Source organism: Phalangium opilio, unplaced genomic scaffold (genome assembly GCF_054372755.1).
Source record: "Phalangium opilio isolate 3A_F unplaced genomic scaffold, DU_Popi_V2 ptg000088l_1, whole genome shotgun sequence".
Lineage (NCBI taxonomy): Eukaryota > Metazoa > Arthropoda > Arachnida > Opiliones > Phalangiidae > Phalangium > Phalangium opilio.
Genome location: NW_028324193.1, coordinates 987,599 through 1,002,453, shown reverse-complemented (window position 1 = coordinate 1,002,453; position 14,855 = coordinate 987,599). Strand labels below are relative to the sequence as shown.

The following is a 14,855-nucleotide window of genomic DNA, read 5'->3' as shown; positions in this document are numbered from 1 at the left end:
AAGTTCACTGTCGTGCTTGGCCAGACTTGCCAGATGACTGGCTGGTTTAAATAGCGTTTAGCCAATGAGATTTTAGCACTCAAGCAGAAGAATTTAGGTGGGTTTTTTTTAGTCTGACAACCTCGTCTTCAAGTATGTTTAGCTCTCGTCGTTAGTCGTTTCGTTGATCAATTTGAATCAAAATTAATTACCGAAATGCCAAGTTTATTTATGAAAGACTGTCAGATTGTTAACTCTAGGTGTGCGGTTAGTTTTTATACTGTTCCCGATCACTGTAAGTACCCTTATAGTGCATCAAAATGCTTACGATTCTTCAGCGTACTAGCTAGGCCTTTGCTACGGCCTTCTACGGGCAGGCTTGACTACGGCTCTACCGGCGCTGCCAACGTACCTTGTCGCCGGTCTAGCGCTCAACCGCGTAATAGTCGAGTTTACTTTTTAGTAGAAGCTTGTGCTATAGATACCTCGGCCAATAAGATGGAGGACTGAATTAATATATTAGAGTGACGTATCGCACTCTCTCTGGCTTTGCGGAAAAGCACCATACAGGCGCGTTAAGGTCGTCAATGCAATTAGTTTTTCTGATTTAATTTAAAATATACTTTATGTAAAATTTTTTCAACTCTCGAAATCTTGGTTTTGGTTGTAATAAAAGGGATTACAACAAAAACGTTTATGGGTGAACCATTCCTTTAAGTTTTAACATTGGTAATCTATATCGGAAATGGAGAGGCTAAGCCGTAGCTTTCACTGTATAAAATCTCTCTAACGCTCAAAGTCCTTTACAGGGTGGGTATGCAAAGGGGGAGTTTAGGCAGTGAAGGCCAAATCTGACCACGTAATCCTATTTTAGATTCCGGTAGAAATGAGGACGTTTCGATCGTTGGGGCGGGATCTTTACTGATGTTTGGACGAGCCATTTTCAAACCTCTTTGGCTTTGCAAACGACGTTCACACAACATCAAAAAATATATTTAATATATCCTCCTCTATAGCGCGAGCTTACGCCGCCATCATGTAAAATTGCTGTCGGAAATGCAACCAGCTATTCCGAGCACAATCTTCTAAAAAATTATGAAAATGGGTTCATATCTTTGTAGGACGCGTAATTAAAAGAGGAGATGATATTCAAAGTTAGGTAAAAACTAAAAACTTGATTTATTTTGTTTCGCTCTAAATATTAGGGTTTTTGTAGGATTTCTTTACACATCAAAACAAAAAAACGGGATTTTCTGGCAATGACGGACCCCTCGGTTTAGATGGTGGTGTTTAGAAGCCAGTAGGTACAGATTGGTGTCCATGTGGAATGGACAAAAGACAATATGATGGTGCATGGTGGTGTTTAGGAGCCAGCATGTACAGATTGGTGTCCATGTGGGATGGACCAATGAATAGAGGATATTAATATTAGACATTCCAAATTTCCGAGAACTGTAAATGCGGGCCGGAAATTGAGAACACATTTGCTCCGATTTTCCAACTGCGAACGCGGTCCCCTGGGGTGTAACAACAGACAGACACCCAGACACACCCAGACTCGTCGAGATTAGAACCTCTCCGTAGTATGCGTCACTCGGAGAGGTGAAAAGAGAAATATTTCCACATCTAGGTAAAGTTGTAAGTTGTCCTACTCATGACTCGGAGAGCTAAATAGTGGTTTTCCCATCTTATTTTTGTTTTGATTTCGAAGTGAACTCTTGGAAACGGTTCTTCGATACGGGCCAAGCGAAATATACTAAGAAAACGATTTTTACCTCTACAAGTGAAGATGACGTCACGGAGAGGTATTACACTGGGCGTATTTGTGTGTCTGTCTGTCTGTCACCGAGTTCGCAGTGAGCAAATAGGTGCAAGCATATGCTATATCCGGAAAGCGTTCGCAGTGTCATTATGTCGATAGGGTAAAGATGTAGGCGGCGATCGTCTAAGGTCACGATAAAATTCCAGCCTCCGAATGGCAGAGCTTTAACCACGAGTTCACGCAATTGCGGATTTTCTTATCATTTACTGTGAATCAATCGCCTTCAAGTTTCAAAAAATTATTAAAGATGCATACGCTAGAATTAAAACGTTAACAATAGCTATGTTTAAAATGATTTTAGGAATAACGTTTCTTAAAACGACTCAACTAAAATTAAACTATTGGCGATAAAAATAATTAATATAAAATATATTTGATCAATCATTTAAGAAAAACGTCTGGACTCGGAGAGGTTTATTTTGGTTTGTAAACTTGTTTATATTTAATGGAATATTATTTATAAAACATTACGCAACTAATACATTGAATGGCAATGTTTGTCTTATTGATTTACAATTAAAAGTCCCATTTTTGTCTATTTCTTTCATCGAGATATGATAAGTGATTTACAAACCACCTCCTCATATACCATAAAATTTGGTATGTTAAACATATAAGACTTTCTACAGCCATATTGGAATGGAAAAATCTTACCCCTAATTGCAAGGCCTTTCTTAAAAGGTTTTTTTTTATTCCATGGTTTTCATAGAGAATCGATTTTACCTCGCTAAACTTCAACAGTTCTAGGCTGAAAACATTAATCTCACCAAAAGCATCTCTGTAAAAATATGCCAAGTTGTTTGGCCGTAAAAAGAAGTGAGATCTAAAATACGGCCAAGTTATTATCACCAGGTGAACCAACATTTTATTCGACTTAAAACTTCTCAAGAATGTTTTTCTGACTTGGCCATTTGCATATCAAGGATTCGTTTAATTCCAGATATGGATCGAAATTAAAATATTAAATCAAATTGGTTAAATATTCTTGATAAGCCTTTGTGGTTAAACTTGTAATTTCCGTTATTAACCTTCACGGGTGCAAAGAAGAAGGATGCAAGTTTGGAATGCTAATGGCCAAGTCAGAAAAACATTCTCGAGAAGTTTAAGCCGTGCACCCAGATAAACAGGAAACAAATTATTAGTAAAAATAACATAACAACATTAAGTGTGACACTCAATGAAATACGTTTTTCTTCTCCGTCCTAGAAGCTTGAAAATAAAACCTTTGATATTTCGTGATCGGGTCATTCCACGCGAGATCACCGAACGATGTCACCATGGGTAAAACGATTCTTTTTTCAAAGTTTACATACACCTTAAGCAAGCCTTAGAACTAATGATGGCGAATTTTTATGACTAAATACTCAAAGGTTTTTGAGATACGACAGTTTTAGTGTAACCCTTGTTTTTTGCATTGTACATTTAACAAATTCGGGTCTCTGCACATAAAATGGAATAACTTTCCATCTTTTCCTTATATTTTCATGAAAATTAAGTTTCTTGTGCATCTTTTCACGAACAATGGACTAATCTGGTTGAAACATTTAATAAAATTTGGGTTTCGGCGTTATAAACACATCAATCGAAAAAAAATCATTTCGGGGGGTTCCATTCAGAGGGAAAATTTCGATGTCAGAATATAGCATTTCCAATTATATGAGCTATTTTCAAGGACCAGTGGGCAGGCCTTTTTATTGATACCATAACATTTTTATATATTTGGTTTTCTGTACGATTTCCACGCGAAATGCTGATTTCATGACTTTCCGTAAATTTCAAAATATTTAAAGGAACTCAAAATTCTTTACACAAAGCTTTCAACTCTGAAGCTTTATCATCAGCGAGGTTATTTACTGGACAGTGTTAGATTTATATTTAAACATGTTTTAATGAAAATGCCTTAATAATTTCCAGTTCGTTTTCAGTTAGTTTCAAAATCCTACCTCTTGAACCAGTGGCTGTTGGATCTGATACTAAGCACAAAACTGAAATTAGTGGAACATGGCAAATATCATCAATTAAAGGCCAAGAGAGGTGATTGGAATTCAGGTCTCGTTTGATAAACTTTTGCAGAAAATCATTTTCTTCCCTGAACTACAGCAATGTAGCAATCTTTATCGTACATCGTAGTGACATTAGGCCCAATTGATATTTCACAAAATTGAATGAAATCCTCTGTTTGCGCATTTTCTGGCACGACTTTTACTTTTGATCCTATTTCGTCTTCAGATATGCGGTACATCATTAGTGGCTTCGGGTACCTACAATAGTTGAACCTTTAGATAGCCTGTCGTCAATCTTTTTGTGATGTTGCTGGACATCTTCTTTGCTAACATAAACTTTATGGACTGAATGTGCGCCTCAGCCCATTCGAAAACCTGAATTGGAGTAACAATTTGCTTGTCTGAGGGTTGTTGAAGAGATGCTCTTTTAACAAAGCGTTTTACCGTTCCTCCAATTCCGTCTCATGGACTTTTCCCATAATTATTTGCGAAAAAATTCCAATCTGCAGAAACAATGAAGTCAGCCTCATGGTGACCAATTCAACAAATTTTTTGCAATTTTTGTTTTGTGACACAGCTCCATCACTGGAGTTATGAATTAATGGGTTTTAAATTTGGAAAAAGAGAATGGAGGTGGTTAACGAATATGTTTATGAAACAGTGAACTGATCCAGCACCATGGTCCATTCGTCACTAATAATGCACGTGCTTATACAGTTAAAATTTGTTTCCTTTTCGTAGTATGTTACAAAGGGATGCAATGTTGTCTGACTGTTTCGCCAGTGTAAACCTTGAACAGCATCTTGAACGACGAAAGAGTAGTTTTCAGCAAAGTTCAAAAGTGTCACAACTTGATCTTGGGGAAAGGTTTCTTTAATTTTCCTAAGGTTTGACCTCTGGGATTTGGTAGTGAAATGATGTGGAATTTCTCGACGAAAACGGTTGCCAAAATTGTCAACGAAATCACTTATACTTTCTGTGATGTCAATTAATTCTGTTCGCCCATCTAGATGTAACCATATTTTATAAGTAATCTCATCTTCAGAATCCATTTCCTTTTCTTCAGGTAAAGCTCTCAAGTATTTAGAAAACTTCAATTCCTTAGGACAGTTTACGCAGCCGTGAAGCATGCATTGCCGTTTGTCGATGTTGCATACTTGTTTCATCAATAGAGTTCTAGACCACACATTTTAGACCTTTCTGTCAAAAAAACTGAAATTTATACTTCACATGCTTATTAGACATATAAGTGCACTTTTTGGTAGTATCTATGAATTTCAGAAAATTTAATTTCATTTTATTAAATTTTAAAAGTCAGAGGAAAGTTGCTTTATAGGAAAAATCTTGAAATTGGCATGTTGCGTGGAAATCGTAGAGAAAACCCATTATATAAAAATATTTTGGTATCAAAAGTAAGGCCTGACCACTGGTCCTTAAAAATATAATTGGTAATGCTATATTCTGACATCGCCATTTTCCCCTCTGAATTGAAGCCCCCGAAAAGATGTTTTTTCGGTTGATGTGTTTATAACGCCGAAACCCGAATTTTTAGAAATTTTTCAACAAGACTAGTCCATTGCTCGTGAACAGATGCATAAGAAACTCAATTTTCATTTATACATAAGGAATAGATGGAAAGTTATTCCACTTTATGTGCAAAGACCCGAATTTGTTAAATGAACAATGAAAAAAAAACAAGGGTTACACTAAAACTGTCGTATCTCAAAACATTTTGAGTATTTCGTCATACAAAGTCGCCATCATTGGTTCTAAGGCTTGCTTAAAGTGTATGTAAACTTTGAAAATAAATCGTTTTACCCATGCTGACATCGTTCGGTGATCTCGCTTGGAATAACCCGAATAAGTACCAAATTACCCGCGATAAGTAAAACACGACCGTTGGACTAATGTAACCGGCATATTCATCTGCGTCCTATGTAAGTTCGGTATATGCGAGGACTACGTGCGACATTTTTTGTCCAAACTTATCTTAGCCAATGGGAGATGTTTCCCAGAAGTCTGACTCAGAAGCTCGGTAAGAAGATGAATTTCTAAGTGTCTGAGTCAGACTTCTGAGTAAGTAGACTTAAAGGTTTTGTCTGTTACCCTAGTAAGCTACAAATATTGTAAGTATTAATGTTAATGATTACAACAATGAAATGTGATTTAAAGTTACAACACTAACCACTGGAGCTTGAAGGCCGGCATTACACAAACACTGGTCCATGACCTACAAGATATCGTTAGGGTAGGTCTGAATTTCAGCTTCGGCGAACGATTTACATTATCAAATAGCTACAAGAGGCCGCCTCATTCGGTTTTTTGGATTAAATTTCCTGTAACATTAGTTCAACGGGCGTGTTTTACTTATCAGGGGTAATTATATTACTTATGATTCTATATTACACGTTTTTCAACTCTTTTGTGGTACATTTTTCGCTACACTTCACAGAAGTCTGTGACATGCGTTTGTGCACAAAACTATGACACGCGTTTTTCAGCGTTCATACAAACCTCGAGAATGTGGAAATGTCAGGATAAATAAATTTCTGACCAAAAAATTAGGGAAAACAGGGAAATTTTTGAGTCTATATTAAATTTGCCCTGAAGAAGTGACTCCAACTAAAAATAGTCAATGCAGTAGTTATTACTCCAAAAACCCCTTCTGCTTTTTCTAGGTGGCTGAAAATGTCTGGGAAATAGGTTTTCCGGAGTCAAATTCCGGAAAACGCTAGGGCCATTTAGACAAAACAAGGCTTTGTTATTTCAAGTCAAGAGGTGTTTTACAATTATAAGCTTCATTGGTAGTTTTTCACAAAGCACTGAGAGAGAGAAACAAGCATTATAATCGTAACTTGACTGCATTAGTGAATAGGTCTTACATGAATGGCAATTTTATGGGTGTAACCTTTTAGTATAGTGTGTCATCGAAAACAAAAAGTTACAATGTAAATTCTACGAGTTAATAAGATTTTTGTTCACGGTGTCATGGAACTCGAAAGAGTTCAGCCCTGGTCAGTTTAACTCGATTAACCAGCACAAGTTGATGGGTGACTAGGTCGGTTTACATTTTGGTACCCTATTCTTGCAGGCCCTGACTAGAGTTCTCATTTTGATATAAAATATATCCACTGTTTCGGAGGGTTGTTGCGTAGCGGTACGGAACAATAACTTTTTTGGAAAGCCTGGTTTTCACTGGCCCAAAACGCAGGAAAACCCGCGTTCCGCGCGGTTTTTTTAGAGGTAACTTGCCGCAAAATTTCGAGTTTTCTGGGCGGCAAGCACGGAATTGGTTTTCTACTTTTCCGCAAATTTTTACGGAAAGGAACGCGGTCGCCAATAGAAATCGACGATAGCCTGACGTCATAGGCATGGTTTTGGTTAGCTCTCGAGGTTTTTTTGACTCCACTTCAAGGCGTTTGTGTTGTCGAACTTGTCGAGCTAAGGCTAGTTTTCACTGGGCAAAAACGCGGCGCATAGCTTCGCACAATATTTTCAATTTGGCGGAAAATTAGCGACGTTTTCGCGACGTTTTCGAGCGTTTGTTTTTCGCGAATTTATTTAGCGCGTACGCATCTAGCGGTAAGAAGACTTCTGTCAAAGAAAAGGACAAAGTGCGCGAAAATAGATAGCGCGAGACTACGTTAAAGCGCCACCACAAGACCGTCCGTGATTGGCTACTATTTCGCGTTTTTTGAAATAACGGCGGAAAGATAGAACTTCAATTCCGCGCATTTCCACGTTAAAATTGCTAGCTTTCCGAAATATTTTAGGTAAAATATTTTTACGCAAACTCCGCGGAAGGCTTTTGCGCCGCGTTTTTGGCCAGTGAGAACTAGCCTTAAAATTTATAAAATGTATAGTTAACGATTTGTTAAAGAAGTTTGGCTTAATCGTTATTCTAAGAAAATAGATAGAATGCTATTGGTGCATTTTCAACATTACGGTAAGCCTTGGTCTCCACGAGCTCGCACTCCTTCATATTACAAGTTTTAGTGAAAACGTTTTGCAGCAGTTTTTTTAAGGAATTTTCCGCAAAAGTTTGCGGATTTTTTTTTACTGTTCCGTGAAATTTGCGGCAGGGAAAACCAGGCTTAAAGCGTGTTTTTCACTATGTAAAGAGGTTAGTTAAGGTGGTAACGGCCAGTAGTTTATTTGGCTTCGGATGACATATTTAAAGTTTTCAGCAACTTTCGATAGGCGTCTCAGAGCAATGTGCGAGGCTTCATAATATAAATCTTAGAAAATACTTCCGGCTGATAGAAGTGGGATTCGAACCCACGCCCCCGAAGAGACTGGTGCCTTAAACCAGCGCCTTAGACCACTCGGACACTCTACCTGAACACTCAAGTCTACTCAGACAAATAAGCAAAAGCTTCATATTATTAATCATAGAAAATACATCAGTCTAATTGAGGTGGGATTCGAACCCACGCCCCTAAAGAGACTGGTACCGGAAACCAGCGCATTAGACCACTCGAACAATCTACCTGAACACTCAAGTCTACTCAGACAAATAAGCAAAAGCTTCATTATATTAATCTTAGAAAATACTTCCGTCTCATAGAGGTGGGTTTCGAACCCACGCCCCCGAATTGACTGGTGCCTGAAACCAGCGCCTTAGACTAATCGGCCGCTCTACCTGAACACTCAAGTCTACTCAGACAAATAAGAAAAAGCTTCATAATATTAATCTTAGAAAATACTTCCGTCTAATAGAGGTGTTTTTCGAACCCACGCCCCCGAAGAGACTGGTGCCTTAAACCAGCGCTTTAGACCACTCGAACATTCTACCTGAACACTGAAGTCTACTCAGACAAATTAGCAAAACCTTCATAATATAAATCTTAGAAAATACTTCCGTCTGACAGAGGTGGGATTCGAACCCATGCCCCCGTAGAGACTGGTGCCTAAAACCAGCACCTTAGACTACTCGGACACTCTACCTGAACAAACAACTCAACACCGACTAATAAGCAAAAGCTTCATATTATTAATCATAGAAAATACATCAGTCTAATTGAGGTGGGATTCGAACCCACGCCCCTAAAGAGACTGGTACCGGAAACCAGCGCATTAGACCACTCGAACACTCTACCTGAACACTCAAGTCTACTCAGACAAATAAGCAAAAGCTTCATTATATTAATCTTAGAAAATACTTCAGTCTCATAGAGGTGGGTTTCGAACCCACGCCCCCTAAGAGACTGGTGCCTTAAACCAGCGCCTTAGACCACTCAGACACTACCTGAACACTCAAGTCTACTCAGACAAATAAGCAAAAGCTTCATAATATTAATCTTAGAAAATACTTCCGGCTGATAGAGGTAAGATTCGAACCCACGCCCCCGAAGAGACTGGTGCCTAAAACCAGCGCCTTAGACCAATCGGCCACTCTACCTGAACAGTCAATTCTACTCAGACAAATAAGCAAAAGCTTAATAATATTAATCTTAGAAAATACTTCCGGCTGATAGAGGTAAGATTCGAACCCACGCCCCCGAAGAGACTGGTGCCTAAAACCAGCGCCTTAGACCAATCGGCCACTCTACCTGAACACACAAGTCAACTCCGACTAATAAGCAAAAGCTTGATATTATTAATCATAGAAAATACTTCCGTCTGACAGAGGTGGGATTCGAACCCACGCCCCCGTAGAGATTGGTGCCTAAAACCAGCACCTTAGACAACTCGGACACTCTACATGAACAAACAACTCAACTCCGACTAATAAGCAAAAGCTTCATATTATTAATCATAGAAAATACATCAGTCTAATTGAGGTGGGATTCGAACCCACGCCCCTAAGTAGTATAGGGCTACATTTCGTACCACGGTAGAGGTATAAAGTAGGTGCGTGGGAACTGGGTCATGGGAACTGGAGCGTGGGAACTGGAGCACGCCGCCGCGGTGAATCTTCGCGAGTTCCCCGCGAGTTCCTTCCCCCCTCACCCCCGCTGGGTTCCCCGCGCGCGCCGCGAGTTCCTTCCCCCATTTTAACTCCGCGCGCGGCGCTAGTTTCGTACTATTCAATTCCAGGAAAAATTCTATTGTTAAATTCTTACTATCTACGTAGTGATTAATGCTTTTGGCATATATTCTATAGACCCATACTTATAGAGAGTATCATAGACTTATGGTGATAACTTATAGCGTATGAATACAGTTGTATTGTTATAGTGAAATCAATTCTAAATAAAGGAATAGGGTAATAGAATTTAAGCTTAGCAATAACAATGGAATCAAAATTAAGCCGAGTATATTACGATTCTGAAAACCCTCTTAGTTACGGAAGCGCAAATAAATTGAAACAAGGAGTAAAAAGTATTTCAAAGAAAAAAATTGAGACTTGGCTTCAGTCTCAACCCACATACACTATTCATAAACCAAGGAGAATAAACTTCCCTCGAAATCAAACTTATGCTACAACATCTGATGAAGTATTTCAATGCGATCTAATTGATCTACGACGTATCAAAAAGCATAACAAAGGTTTTCAATACATTTTGACTATAATAGACGTACTCTCAAAATATGCCTGGAGTTTTCCTTTAAAGAATAAAACTAGTAGAGACGTTTTAAGCGCATTTCAGAAAGCGATCAAAGAGAGAAAGCCTTTGCGTATTAATGTTGACCAAGGCAGTGAATTTCTATCAAAATTGTTTAAAGAATATTTGAAGAAAGAGGGTATTCAACTCTTTACAAGTGTTGGAAGGATAAAGTGCGGTGTTATTGAAAGATTTATCAGAACTTTAAAGGATAAAATTTTCAAACTATTTACAAGAACCAAAAAATATAATTATATTGGTAGTTTGCCAAAAATCATGAAGGCCTATAACTCTAGTAAGCATTCAAGTATTGGTTTCGCTCCAAAAGATGTTAATATTGAAAATGAACATTTAGTATGGCAGCGTTTGTATGGCAATCAAAAACCTGCTAAACCCCCAAAGTTAAAGATTGGTGATTTTGTCAGACTGTCAAAGAGTAAACCTCTTTTCGAAAAGGGTTATAAAGGCTATTGGACGAGGGAAATATTTACCGTATCAAAAGTTCTTTACAGAAATCCAGTTTGTTACGTAGTTAAAGATTACAACGACGAAGAAATAAGAGGTGCCTTTTACGAATGCGAACTTCAAAAAGTAGTCTACTGATATATGTCTATTGGCAAATAAATAAATGTTCATTTTAATCTAGTTAACCATGTCGAACGATTCATTTTATGTTACACTCGTAAGTTCGGCTTCTATGAATGTCTTTCCGGATAACACGCAATCTCATTTTAAAGTTCAGTTACCAGCTCCTTTAAACTTAGTTGGTAATTGGCATGTGGGGCTTGCCGAAGCATTTTTACCCCAGGCCTGGGATAATGTACCCGGCGAGTATTTATATTTCAATGCTGGAGTACATGACTATACTGAAAACAGCTGGGACCAGTATAAGATACAACTTGTCGCGGGAAACTTGCGTGGAGACGAATACAATGTTTATAAGAATTTAATTAAATCTATTAATAATGCCATACCCCCCGAAATACGACTGTCGGTTTATATGTTTATCACCTACAGTGATGACAATGAGAAGGCTTTTTGCGCTCTGAGAGCTAAAAATGGATATGAAGTTCAAATACCGGAAGAAATGGGGATAATCTTAGGCTTACCCTTCATGGATTGGATCAAAGAGAGATACACTTTTCCCGAAGAACTGATTAAAAGAAAGAAAGACGATCCTTTAGAACTAAATAGTTCCAATAATTTTTTCCATATAAGAAAAAGAAAAGGCCCAACGAATCCAAGGGAAATTACTCTGCAAATTCAACCCGGCCAGTATAACCATATTGAAAATGTTATTGAAGCAATGCTCCACGCAATTCCTCGAGAACACAATAGTAATTTTGTAATTAAGCTTAATCCCGACGGAAAAGTAAACGTAAAATGTGAAAATAACTATTATTTGTGTTTTAACAAAAATCAGTCTGGTCTAGGTAGACTATTAGGGTTTCATATGGACCAAATGGATAGACCCCTTATGGATGAAACTGGAAAAAGTGTTGCCGATATAGACAAGGGTACGGCTAGTTTGTATATTTATACAAATTTAATTCTACCACAAGTGGTTGGTGACGTTTATGCCCCTCTTCTGAGGGTTATACCAATAATAAATGATAAATCTTCTAGCTTAGCTGTACATAGGTTTCAAAACATTAATTATTACCCTTTAAAATGTCCATCATTTGAAATGATCGAAATTGATATGAGGACAGATTTCGGAGAAAATATTATGTTTAAATTAAACAAGTCCGTCATAAAACTTCATTTCATTCTCAAGCATGTCACGAAGTAACATATATCAAAACTACTACTTAAGCCAAACCAGAAATGGTCTTAATCACTTCCGGGGGCCTGTATTTCAAAGAGGAAACGGACTCGGAAGTATCTTCAAAAGTTTAATTAGATATATTACACCGATATTTCGACCAGCAGGTAAAGTGTTAGGTAGGGAAGCTCTCAGAACGGGGTCGAGAATAGCAGGGGATCTCGTAGCAGGAAGAAACCTAAGAGAATCATTGAAATCAAATTTGAGCGAAGCAGGATCAAATTTACTACAAAAGGCTAGCCAACACTTGGCTCAACAACAAACGGGCCAAGGACTTCACAGAAAGCTGAAGCCTAAAAAGCGATCAAAAAAGAGAAAAAGAACGAAAACCGATTTTCTCGATTAAAAATAACAATGGTTGAAGGAATGATGTCTGAACTGGATTTGTTCGCGGAGCCACCAACAAATTACAACATAGAAAATAGTGATTATGCTATGTATAAAGCTTTGGCTTCGCTTTCTGATGATGGACCAATTGAATTTTTTATCCCTGGATCTAATGACGTCTTTATGGATTTGTCTAAAACCTTATTGCAAGTTCGAGTCAAACTAGTTAAGGAGGATGGATCTTCTTTAACTTCCCAAGACAAGGACGTTGGTCCTACAAATTTATTACACGCATCTTTATTTAGTCAAGTTGACGTATTTTTTGGAGATACGCAAGTTAATACACCAACGAATGCCTACCCATATTTGGCATTTTTTGAAACACATTTAAACTATGGTACAAGTGCCAAAAGTCTTATCTTTCTTCAAAAATGTATTACAAAGATGACCCTGTGGACGCTAGTAAAATGTTTTTACCCGCGTCAAACAACGACAAGAATGGAATGCTGAAACGAAGAGATCGGGCTGCCCTATCGAAACGCATTGATATGTTGGGTGATTTACATTTGGATGTATGTCGAATGAGTCGATTTCTCATTAATAATATTGATGTACGGTTTCGCTTCATTAAGTCAGTTAATGAATTTGCAATTATATCTACAGCAGCACTTAATCCTAAATTTAAAATTAAAATTGACGATGTTACATTATTTATAAAAAAGATTAAAATAAATAATGAGATTATGTTAGCTCAGGCGATGGTACACGAAAAGCACAATGTAATTTATCCAATTAACAGAACAGTGTTAAAATACTTTTCCATCAGTAGCGGTTCCACTGACATTATACGAGAAAATGTCTTTATGGAAAGACAACCATCACGCGTAGTTATCGGCTTAGTTAGAACAACGGCCTTTAATGGAGCCCTAGATTTGAATAGCTTTGAATTCAATCATTTTAATTTAAGCTACTTGGCACTAACAATTGGAAATCAAACATATCCCAATCCTCCGTTTACACCCCACTATGCCGTTAACGAGTATTCCAGAGAGTACCTCTCAAACTATACGGCCTTGGATTTGTTCAAAAGTAATAAAGGAAACTGTATTACCTTCGAAGAATTTAAAGAGGGTAACGCTCTGTACGCGTTCGATCTTACACCGGAAGAACAAGCGGGCGCTGAACATTTGTCAAGAAACAAACAGGGAAGCCTAAGAATATCTATGAAGTTCAAATCTCCGCTAGTCCATAACGTAACTGTAATAGTGTACGCCGAGTTCGAATCTGAAATTATTATTTCTAAAGATCGTACCGTGATTTATAACCCATCGGGATAATGAATACGGTGGAAATAATCGAAATTTTAATGTGTGAACCTGTAACAAGACCTTTTTTCCTCGGTGTATTTGCTTTCGATCAAAAACCATTACCGCCAAAGCAAGCTATATATTGCTTTTGTCTAAATACGGAACCTTCATCGAGTCCAGGACTTCACTGGTTAGCTATATATGTGAATAATAATGTAGGGAACTTTTTTGATTCTTATGGAAATGATCCCTCTTATTATAATCTTAATGATCTTTATGTCTACGCTAAAGAATGGTTTATAAACCCTGTACCTGTTCAATATCCATTATCTTTAACATGCGGTTTACATTGTATTTTTTATCTAGTTAATGCCTGTTACGGTTATAATCTAAACGTTATTATTCAAGATTTATATAAACCAAATGATTTAATGTATAATGAAGCTTTGGTTCTATTGTTTTTATGTAATCATTTGTTGAAACATCAAAATAAATATTGCAATCAATAAAAAACGTTTATTTAAATTTTTCTTTCCATAGTGTAGTGGGTACAACAGTTTTTTATCTTTTCTGGTTTTACGTTTAGAATGAAGAGGCGAATATAGTTCTTGAAATTTTTTAAATTCATCTAATGATTGAGCCACGCTGTTTTTACGTAGAGTTTTTTTTCTTTTGGGTGGTGAAGACTTAGCCGCTATAGCCGTAGCCGTAAATGGCTGCCATGTCAAGGTGGACCCGCTAGGTGGTGCTTGAAAAATGGTGGAACCCTGTGCAGAAGCGGTAGGCATAATGGGGGTAGTTGCGTGTATTCCTGTTAGGCTCGGAGTAATGGGTAAAGTAGCGGTAGAAGTAGAAACCACCGGGGTAGAAGGTAGCGCTGGATAAGTTGTAGGAGGTGCCGATACAGTTTTTACGGTAATGGGTTGTACTAGTTTCTTCATATTTAAATATTTTTGCAGGGTTTCCAAGTATTCTCTAAGTTTAGTTTCTGTGGACCCGGACTTTCGAAGAATGTTATGCATTTCTTGATCTAGCTCAGGTAAT

At 37.7% G+C, this 14,855-nt stretch overlaps 1 non-coding gene across 1 annotated transcript; it reads right to left on the bottom strand.

Annotated features, from left to right (window-relative positions):
- Window positions 1–8,061: 8,061 nt before the first annotated feature.
- TRNAL-AAG (transfer RNA leucine (anticodon AAG)) lies at window positions 8,062–8,143 on the bottom strand. The gene has a single exon. It is a non-coding gene; the product is annotated as a tRNA-Leu (tRNA).
- Window positions 8,144–14,855: the final 6,712 nt, after the last annotated feature.